This window comes from Aethalodelphis obliquidens, unplaced genomic scaffold (assembly GCF_003676395.1).
Source record: "Aethalodelphis obliquidens isolate GAN/ISIS:26980383/991018 unplaced genomic scaffold, ASM367639v1 scaffold39, whole genome shotgun sequence".
Taxonomy (NCBI): Eukaryota; Metazoa; Chordata; class Mammalia; order Artiodactyla; family Delphinidae; genus Aethalodelphis; species Aethalodelphis obliquidens.
The window spans coordinates 13,929,202-13,940,096 of NW_020837983.1; the positions used below are offsets into that span (position 1 = coordinate 13,929,202).

A 10,895-nucleotide genomic window follows, 5' to 3' on the forward strand; every position below is an offset into this window, starting at 1 on the left:
TCTTGATTACTGTAGCTTTGTAGCATAGTCTGAAGTCAGGGAGTCTGATTCCTCCAGCTCTGCATTTTTCCCTCAAGACTGCTTTGGCTATTCGAGGTCTTTTCTGTCTCCATACAAATTTTAAGATTTTTTGTTCTAGTTCTGTAAAAACGCCATTGGTAATTTGATAGGGATTGCATTGAATCTGTACATTGCTTTGGGTAGTGTAGTCATTTTCACTATATTGATTCTTCCAATCCAAGAACATGGTATATCTTTTCATCTGTTGGTATCATCTTTAATTTCTTTCATCAGTGTCTTACAGTTTTCTGCATACAGGTCTTTTGTCTCCCTAGGTAGGTTTATTCCTAGGTATTTTATTCTTTTTGTTGCAGTGGTAAATGGGAGTGTTTCCTAATTTCTCTTTCAGATTTTTCACCATTAGTGTATAGGAATGCAAGAGATTTCTGTGCATTAATTTTGTATCCTGCAACTTTACCAAATTCATTGATTAGCTCTAGTCGTTTTCTGGTGGCAGTTTTAGGATTCTCTATGTATAGTATCATGTCAACTGCAAACAGTGACAGTTTTACTTCTTCTTTTCCAATCTGTATTCCTTTTATTTCTTTTTCTTCTCCTATTGCTGTGGCTAGGACTTCCAAAGCTATGTTGAATAATAGTGGTGAGAGTGGACATCCTTGTCTTGTTCCTGATCTTAGAGAAAATGCTTTCAGTGTTTCACCATTGAGAATGATGTTTGCTGTGGGTTTGTCGTATATGGCCTTTATTATGTTGATGTAGGTTGCCTCTATGCCCCCTTTCTGGAGAGTTTTTATCATAAATCGGTGTTGAATATTGTCAAAAGTTTTTTCTGCATCTATTGAGATGATCGTATGGTATTTATTCTTCAATTTGTTAATATGGTGTATCACATTGATTGTTTTGCTTATATTAAAGAATCCTTGCATCCCTGGGATAAATCCCACTTGATCGTGGGGTATGATCCTTTTAATTTGTTGTTGGATTCTGTTAGCTAGTATTTTGTTGAGGATTTTTGCATCTATATTCATCAGTGTTATTGGTCTGTAATTTTCTTTTTTTGTAGTATCTTTGTCTGGTTTTGGTATCAGGGTGATGGTGGCCTCATAAAATGAGTTAGGGAGTGTTCCTTCCTCTGCAGTTTTTTGGAAGAGTTTGAGAAAGATGGGTGTTAGCTCTTCTCTAAATATTTGACAGAATTTACCTGTGAAGCCATCTTGTCCTGGACTTTTGATTTTTGGAAGATTTTTAATCACAGTTTCCATTTCGTTACTTGTGATTGGTCTGTTCATATTTTCTATTTCTTCCTGGTTCAGTCTTGGAAGGTTATACCTTTTTAAGAATTTGTCCATTTCTTCCAGGTTGTCCATTTTATTGGCATAGAGTTGCTTGTAGTAGTCTCTTAGGATGCCTTGTATTTCTGCGGTGTCTGTTGTAACTTCTCCTTTTTCATTTCTAATTTTACTGATTAGAGTCATCTCCCTCTTTTTCTTGATGAGTCTGGCTAATGGTTTATCAATTTTGTTTATCTTCTCAAAGAACCACGTTTAGTTTTATTGATCTTTGCTATTGTTTTGTTTCTATTTCATTTATTTCTTCTCTGATCTTTATGATTTCTTTCCTTCTGCCAACTTTGGGTTATTTTTGTTCTTCTTTCTCTAGTTCCTTTAGGTGTAAGGTTAGATTGTTTATTTGAGATTTTTCTTGTTTCTTGAGGTAGGCTTGTATAGCTATAAACTTCCCTCTTAGAACAGCTTTTGCTGCATCCCATAGGTTTTAGATCGTCGTGTTTTCATTGTTATTTGTTTCTAGGTATTTTTGATTTCCTCTTTGATTTCTTCAGTGATGTCTTGCTTATTTAGTAACGTATTGTTTAGCCTCCATGTGTTTGTGTTTTTTACGTTTTTTCCCCTGTAATTCATTTCTAATCTCATAGCATTGTGGTCAGAAAAGATGCTTGATATGATTTCAATTTTCTTAAATTTACTGAGGCTTGATTTGTGACCCAAGATGTGATCTATCCTGGAGAATATTCTATGCGCACTTGAGAAGAAAATGTAATCTGCTGTTTTTGGATGGAATGTCCTATAAGTATCAGTTAAATCTATCCGGTCTATTGTGTCATTTAAAGCTTCTGTTTCCTTATTTATTTTCATTTTGGATGATCTGTCCATTGGTGTAAGTGAGGTGTTAAAGTCCCCCAGTATTATTGTGTTACTGTCAATTTCCTCTTTTATAGCTGTTAGCAGTTGCCTTATGTATTGAGCTGCTCCTATGTTGGGTGCATATATATTTATAATTGTTATATCTTCTTCTTGGATTGATCCCTTGATCATTATGTAGTGTCCTTCCTTGTCTCTTGTAACATTCTTTATTTTAAAGTCCATTTTATCTGATATGAGTATTGCTACTCCAGCTTTCTTTTGTTTTCCATTTGCATGGAATATCTTTTTCCATCCCCTCACTTTCAGTCTGTATGTGTCCCTAGGTCTGAAGTAGGTCTCTTGTAGACAGCAGATAGATGGGTCTTGTTTTTGTATCCATTCAGCAAGCCTGTGTTTTTTGGCTGGAGTATTTAGTCCATTCACTTTTAAGGTAATTATCGATATGTATGTTCCTATGACCATTTTCTTAATTGTTTTGGGTTTATTTTTGTAGGTCCTTTTCTTCTCTTGTGTTTCCCACTTAGAGAAGCTCCTTTCGCATTTGTTGTAAAGCAGGTTTGGTGGTGCTGAATTCTCTTAGCTTTTGTTTGTCTGTAAAGCTTTTGATTTCTCCATTGAATCTGAATGAGACACTTGCCAGGTAGAGTAATCTTGGTTGTAGGTTCTTCCCTTTCATCACTTTAAGTATATTATGCCACTCCCTCCTGGCTTGTAGAGTTTCTGCTGAGAAATCAGCTGTTAACCTTATGGGAGTTCCCTTGTATATTATTTGTCATTTTTCCCTTGCTGCTTTCAATAATTTTTCTTTGTCTTTAATTTTTGCTAATTTGATTACTATGTGTCTTGGCATGTTTCTCCTTGGGTTTATCCTGTATACAATTCACTGTGCTTCCTGGACTTGGGTGGCTATTTCCTTTCCCATGTTAGGGAAGTTTTCGACTATAACTTCTTCAAATATTTTCTCTGGTCCTTTCTCTCTCTCTTCTCCTTCTGGGACCCCTATAATGCGAATGTTGTTGCATTTAATGTTGTCCCAGAGGTCTCTTAGGCTGTCTTCATTTCTTTGTATTCTCTTTTCTTTATTCTGTTCCACAGCAGTGAATTCCACCATTCTGTCTTCCAGGTCACTTATCTGTTCTTCTGCGTCAGTTATTCTGCTATTGATTCCTTCAAGTGTATTTTTCATTTCAGTTATTGTATTGTTCATCTCTGTTTGTTTGTTCTTTAATTCTTCTAGGTCTTTGTTAAACATTTCTTGCATCTTCTCGATCTTTGCCTCCATTCTTTTTCCGAGGTCCTGGATCATCTTCTCCATCATTATTGTGAATTCTTTTTCTGGAAGGTTGCCTATCTCCACTTCATTTAGTTGTTTTTCTGGGGTTTTATCTTGTTCCTTCATCTGGTACATAGCCCTCTGCCTTTTCATCTTGTCTATCTTTCTGTGAATGTAGTTTTTGTTCCACAGGCTTCAGGATTGTAGTTTTTCTTGCTTCTTCTGTCTGCCCTCTGGTGGATCAAAATATCTTATTTCTGAGTGAGTAAGAACTAACTTTTTCACCCAAAGTCACTAATACTGACAAAGACCATTGAGGTCAATTATTTTATTATTATTATTATTATTATTATTGTTATTTTTTGCGGTACACGGGCCTCTCACTGCTGTGGCCTCTCCTGCTGTGGAGCCCAGGCTCCGGACGCGCAGGCCCAGCCGCCACTGCCCATGGGCGCAGCCACTCCGCGGCACGTGGGATCCTCCTGGACCGGGGCACGAACCCGCGTCCCCTGCATCAGCAGGCAGACCCCCAACCACTATGCCACCAGGGAAGCCCTATTATTATTCTTGTATTTAAAACAAAATAAGGTTTAATGATAAGGTTAACTCATTTACTTTGAGGGAGGATACACACTAGATTGAATCTGATGTAAATGATTAGATTCACCAATCCCTCACACTGCCTCCAAGTAAAAAAAGTTAAATGTTCTCAAAAAGATGTTGGGTACTACTTATTTAAAAGAAATCTTTAACATTACCCTAAGACCATAATCATTAAGCCTTATGGTAATGGAAGAGGTGGTGGTATGCATTTATATAAGTATTAATACAAAGTTCATACATCAGAGAATTTATAAGGTCAGTTTTTTAAAATATTGGGTTGGCCAAAAAGTTCGTTCAGTTTTAAGTAAAAATAAAAGACATTTTTCATTTTCACTAAGAACTTTATTGAACAATGTATTCATTAACCAAACGAAATTTTTGGCCAACCCAATATTACTTTCAAGGATGCCCAATATCTTTTTGCATTTACTAAAGTGCCTACATAAATAAAACATTCCAAACTTGTTTTAAATTGTAAGCAAATTTGTTTAAAATTAATTATTGTAGAGATTTATTAATAACTATATTTGGCAAAGTTAGAGGGGGAACCTCAAAAGATGAAAAAGCAGCTTTGAAAAGATTCCCATATAATTATGGTAAATGCATGCAGAGCTTTTGAAATGAGAACTTTGTTCTTTTAAATAAATGACAAGTTAATTGTTTGTTCTTAATAATATATCATGGGGAACCACTATATCTGTGAAGTTTAGTAAGCAAGAATTGAAGAGATGAATATAAAATATCTATTTGGACAAGCACCGATTCGCAAAGCCAGTCCATGAACTATTGCAGGAGAGCACAAGAAACACAAGGAGGGTAACCCATGATATTCGTAAATTTATTACTCACATACACATTAGAAATCAATGCTGTGCTTGGTAGAGCTTATGCATAGCTCTTTAAGAGGTTTTTTTTTTTTTTTGGTTAAACAAATATTGTATTTTAAAATCACAATACAGGAAGAAAAAAGTCAATACAGATTCTGAAAATGAGCTGGACAGCGACTAGAAGGTGGCATGAATGAAAAAGTCAATGATTGCTGGTGAGATTGTGGAAGATTATTTTTCATATTTAGAGTTTTCTAATGTGCTATATTGTGGTATGTGATTAAGAAGCCAGACCTTCAGGCAGCAGTTTTTAAAGTATGCAGGTATATACAATCCTATGGGACTGCAAGTGTATGCCTCGCTGGCCACCATCTCGAGGTGTCCCCTGGGGAAGCAGTCCCCCAAATTGGGACTCCAGAGGAGTGTACAAACTCCTGTCTGTGAGCTATAGCAAGGCAGAGGGAGAGCGCAAAGATGCCTTACACTAGCCTACCTTCCCTGAGAGCACATCCACGTCCATAGAGCCCTATAGGTGGGCCTGCACCTCCAACCGGAGGTCCAGGACCAGCAAAGAGGCTGCACTCGCAGAGAGCCTGGGGAGGGTGCCTCAGACGACTGTCTGTGCACTGCCCCAGGTGGCAGACCAAGAACCACCTTGCAGATTACCATACTCCCAGGGGACCCAAAGACGCAAGCCCCATTGGCCAGCAGAGCCAGGCAATCAAGGAGTGGCTCCTGGGCGGCAGCCAGACACACATAAAAGCTCCGCTCAGGGGACCCTGGCCCCTGGAGGCGGCGGACGGAGAGCCAAGATGGCAGCCGCCAGCTCCCCACCCCGTCCTGCCCGCCCCCCCGCCCCCAGAGCGCCAGCAAATGCCTGTCTGATCAGATGCCTGAGCCTAGGCCAACTCCAAGACCAGCACGTGGGCCTCTCCCCCTACAAGTCCTGGCACCCTGCACCCACGCTTTGCCCTGAGCTTTGGGGCTGGTGCATCCCCGTGCGAACCCTTTAAGAGCCCAGTTCCGTAGAGACTTGTGGGGCTTGTGGACAGAGCCCCCGTTAGTTTTCAAAGCTAGATGTTTTGGAGGCCCGTCTCTCAGGTGCAGATCTTAAAAGTGGGAGGTGCCCAATATGGGGTTTAAAGCTTTTGCTCCTCAGTGAGAAGCTGCGGGTTCTCAGGGGTCAAGGGGTCAAAGAGGAGGAGGAAAAGGAGGAGGAAGTGGGGTTTCTGGCGAGACTGTATCCCAGCCTCTCCTACCGGGGGCTTCCATGTAGACCTTCTCTCGTTCGCTGGATGCTAGGAGTGCCTCAGCCAGTTTTTAGGTTTTTTTTCAGAGGAAACTGTTCCATGTGTAGTTGTAAACTTGGTGTGTCTGTGGCAGGAGGTGAGTTCAGGGTCCTTTTAGGTCCCCATCTTGAATGGGAAGCTTGTAAATGTCTTTTATTTTTCTTAACAGTCCTGATTGACTTTTTTTTTTTTTGGAGTATAGTTGATTTACAATGTTGTATTAGTTTCAGGTGTACAGCAAAGCGATTCAGTTATGTATACACATATGTCCGTTCTTTTTCAGATTCTTTTTCCACATAGGTTATTACAGAATATTGAGTAGAGTTCCCTGTGCCATACAGTAGGTCCTTGTTGATTATTTATTTTATAAATATATAAAAAGCTCATTCAGCTCAACATCAAAAAAACAAACAACCCAATCAAAAAATGGACAGAAGATCTAAATAGACGTTTCTCCAAAGAAGACATACACATGGCCAAAAAGCACATGAAAAGATGCTCAGCATCACTAATTACCAGAGAAGTGAAAATCAAAACTACAGTGAGGCATCACCTCACACTGGTCAGAATGGCCATCGTTAAGAAGTCTACATATAATAAATGCTGGAGTGAGTGTGGAGAAAAGGGAACCCTCCTACACTGTTGGTGGGAATGTAAATTGGTACAGCCACTGTAGAGAACAGTCTGGAGGTTCCTTAAAAAACTAAAAATAGAGCTACCATATGACCCAGCAATCCCACTTCTGGGCATATATCTAGAGAAAACCATAATTCGAAAGAAGAATGCACCCCAATGTTCATTGCAGCACTATTTGCAATAGCCAAGACATGGAAGCAACATAAATGTCCATTGACAGAGGAATGGAGAAAGAAGATGTGGTGCATATATACAGTGGAATACTACTCAGCCATAAAAAAGAATGAAATAATGCCATTTGCAGTAACATGGATGGACCTAGTGATTATAATATTAAGTGAAGGAAATCAGACAGAGAAAGACAAATATCATACAGTATCGCTTATATGTGGAATCTAAAAACTGGCACAAATGAACTTATTTACAAAACAGAAACAGACTCACAGACATAGAAAAGAAACTATGGTTACCAAAGGGGAAATGTTGGGGGGGGGAGGGATAAATTAGGAGTTTGGGATTAACATATACACCCTACTATATATAATTATTTTATTTAATTTATACTATGGTAGAGGAACTGGTTAATAAAATGAATGTGTGTTGAGTGTGGTTATATATGTATATTTAAAAGCCTGTTATATTAGGCTAATGTAAACCCTGTACAGTGGGGAGGAAAGGTTTAAATTAATGCGTGTCTGAGACTACCAAACTTTCAGGGTACAAAGTACCTTTTGATTTTAATTGCTAATGGTTGCAGTGACATTTTTAAAAGTTGGAAATGACAGGGAGATGAGTAACAGGGTACAGGGGATAATAGACTTTTATGATCTAAATTTTGGGTGTCTATGAACCTCACTTTTTAGTCAAAAAGCAGAAGTTAGTCAGATCTGTATCTGAGGAAATTTTGCAAATGCAAATGAAAAGCAAAAAAAGCAATGAGAGAAATAAAAGCATAACTAAACACAGTAACTACGATTAAGGCAGAAAGTGCCTGCACTGCTTTACTGGACACTGAGGAAATACATAGTGTGGTGTGTGAGATGCCCTCGCCCCCAGCCTCATTCAGCAAAGACAAGGAACAATGTACCCACTGATCACCGAGTGGGACTCAGGAAGAGGACAGGTTAGACGATGTAAGGGAAGACCAGGAAGGACTGAGACAAAGATACGGACATCCATCCCTTCATGACCTTACAGAGTACTGGTTCCCAGAGCTGATTAATCATCAGAATTACCTTCCGAGGTTACAAAATAATGTAAAATTATGGATTCCCAAACCTAAACCCAGATATACTAACTAGAGAGACCTGGAAGGGTCCTGGGAATCTGTCTTCTAGGGTCTTCACGGGCAATTCAGATGATGAGGCAAACTGGTAAACACTGCTTTAGAGAAGTGTAGCCAACTTTGGAGAGGAGGAATTGTTGATTAAATAAAAACACATCTATGTGGTATCTATGTAATTAGTTGTGTGGACATACACACAAGACCTCCATTCTACAAGTTGCTGCAGGAGCTATTAAATCCATCAAGTTCAGCCAATAATGCAAAATGCTAATTGTCAAAAAATATACTATTATGTTCTGCAGTCCAACTCACCCACTTGTATAAATGAGCACCCAGAGGAAAATAAAACCCATGATGGCATCATGAATTAGACAATTGTAACTAGTATTTAACGATTTATCAAATATGATTTGGTATCCAATATTATTTTTTAATTCAACTCTTTCAATTTAAGGGATGATATATCACATTTTAAAAATAGAAGGTAACCTTGACTGTGACAGTCACAAGGTACAGAAGAAAGAACAGAGAGTTTTAGAATGGGGAAGGCTGGATTCAAACCTTAGTCCTGCTAATTATTAGTGACATGAACTTAGGCAACTCGGCTTTTCTCTCTCTTAGCCTCAGTTTTCTTATTTATAAAATGGGGCTTAAAAGAGCAATCTGATAGCATCTTTTTGAGAATTAAATGGGGTGACACATAAAAAGTCTCCCCCAATGAGACAAATAAATGTTAGCTCTTTCCTTTCTCTTTCTTCTTTCCCATTCTTCCCTGCCCAAGCCCACTTTACGCAACATTGACATTAGGGTCTGATACAAAAAGAATAAAAACAAAAAACAGAATTTCAACTAGGCTTGATATACAATGGAAACTGGCACACTTTTTTTGTGAAGGGACTGATAGTAGGTCTTTCAGGCTTTGCAGTCACGTGGGTCTGGTACAACCCCCTCACCTCTGCCACTGTAGTGAGAAAGCAGCCATAGACAATCAGTAAAGGAATGAGCATGGCTGTGTTTCAATAAAACTTTACTTGCACAAAGAAGCAGCAGACTGGATCTGGCCTACCTGAAATGCAGGAAGACTTTTCAGAAATCCATGAGTTGATGCAGGACATGATGCAATGTCAGAAAAAAAAGGGGCGGGGGATCAAAATCCCTCTTTCTTTTTCAAAGTTAGAAAAAAAAAATGGGATCAAAATCCCTCTTTTCCACCAACTAGCTGGATGACTTTGCAAAAGTCACTTCACCTTTCTGAACCGAATTTTCTCGTCTATAAAGATGAAGGAGCAGGGATACGGAATCTCCAAGGAAGCTGCCATCTCTTAAGGTCTATGATTCTTTGGGAGACCACAGTCTCCTTTAGACAATCACCAATAAAGTGCCACCCAAGTTTCGGTATTTGATTTGTTTGTTCTTTCATGGTTGATCAATGAATCATAAAGAACAACAGATGCTCTTGGGTCCTAAGTATGATTCATTTGATGAAAGCGGGAAAAGATAACATTTGGTAAAAATAAATGTTTTCTCCACAGACACAAAGAAGCAATCGGAATAGTTACTATATTCTAAATGTCATATGTAATTTCTTATGGTTTAAAGTCAGGCTGCAATGTCAGTTGCCTGAAGACCTGAAAATTGAAAGTCTTTCTTTTTCAAAGCACACAGTGCACTCACTCTAAATGTGATATATTAATTAGAGAGTGAAAGAAAATTGATCAAAATTCTTTTTCCAAAAGGAAACCATTGTAGTGATTGTACACAAAGAATGAGTGCTATGTCTTGCAAGTCGAAATGCTAATACATACCAGAAAATAAATAATCCGTTGTTTTAAAATATGATACAATGAAAGAAAAAGGTTGAATTAGAAATTATAGGAACTGACTCCTAATTCTGGCTCTGCTATTAACTAGCTCAGCCAAGGCACTTCTGTCTCTTGAGTCAATTCAGTCCTTAGAAATCATAATAGGTATGATTTATTGAGTCCTTACTAGATACTAGATATTGTTTCTGGCGTATTAGTTCCATTAATCCTCACCAAAATTTCATGAGGGGAGTTCTGACGCTGTTGTTGTTTTGTAGGTGAAGAAACCAAGGCACAGAGAGGCTAAGTAACTTGTCTGCACTGTGTCCTGGAAACAGTATTTGAACATAGTTACTTTCTACCATGCTGCCTCCTACAGCATGGTTTTGACCTATCGTTTCCCAGCTCAGAGACTTGCATCATAGGTCCTGGGGAGTTAACATTCTTCCCATCGGTCATTCACACTCCCCTCCAATCTGACCCCGCTTCTGCCCCAACCCTCCCTTTAGTCAAAAAGCTCTTCCCACCTGGCTTGGGGAGAGTCGCCTGCATTCCCCCTTCACACCTTTGCTCTCTTGGACCTCCTCATTGCACGCTCCAATCTTCTCTCCCCATTCACTTCCTCCCATTCTTCAAGTCCCGCCTCCTCAGGAGGTGAGTACTGTGGAAAGAGCATGGATGGGAGTTAAGGGAATGGGGCCTTGTCCTGGCTTTTTCACAGACTCTGTGTGGGAACTGGGAAATGTCATTTAATCTCTCTGGGCCTCAATTTCGTGATCGATTGAGTGTTGTACTCCATTTGAAATTTGCAAACGTATCAACTACTATTCTTTTAAGCAGTAAAGCCCCCTTCCTCTAAGTCACCTTTTTTTAAACCTATATATTTTTATTTTGTATTTTTTATTATGGTAAAATATATGTAACATAAAATTTGCCATTTTAACAATTTTTAAATGTACAGTTCAAAGCCTACAATGTATTTTTTAAATAGAAGTAG

General features: G+C 38.8%; 1 long non-coding RNA gene across 3 annotated transcripts in view; it reads right to left on the reverse strand.

The window, feature by feature from the left end:
• Nucleotides 1-10,556, reverse strand: part of LOC113633422 (uncharacterized) — a 59,106-nt gene extending 48,550 nt beyond the window's left edge. For 2 of the 3 annotated variants that reach the window (XR_003438192.1, XR_003438191.1), the window contains exon 1: nt 10,426-10,556. This is a non-coding gene — a long non-coding RNA (uncharacterized LOC113633422). Of the gene's footprint in view, nt 1-9,162; nt 9,530-10,425 lie in introns of those variants that run through there. The other variant, XR_003438193.1, reaches the window with a different exon arrangement.
• Nucleotides 10,557-10,895: the final 339 nt, after the last annotated feature.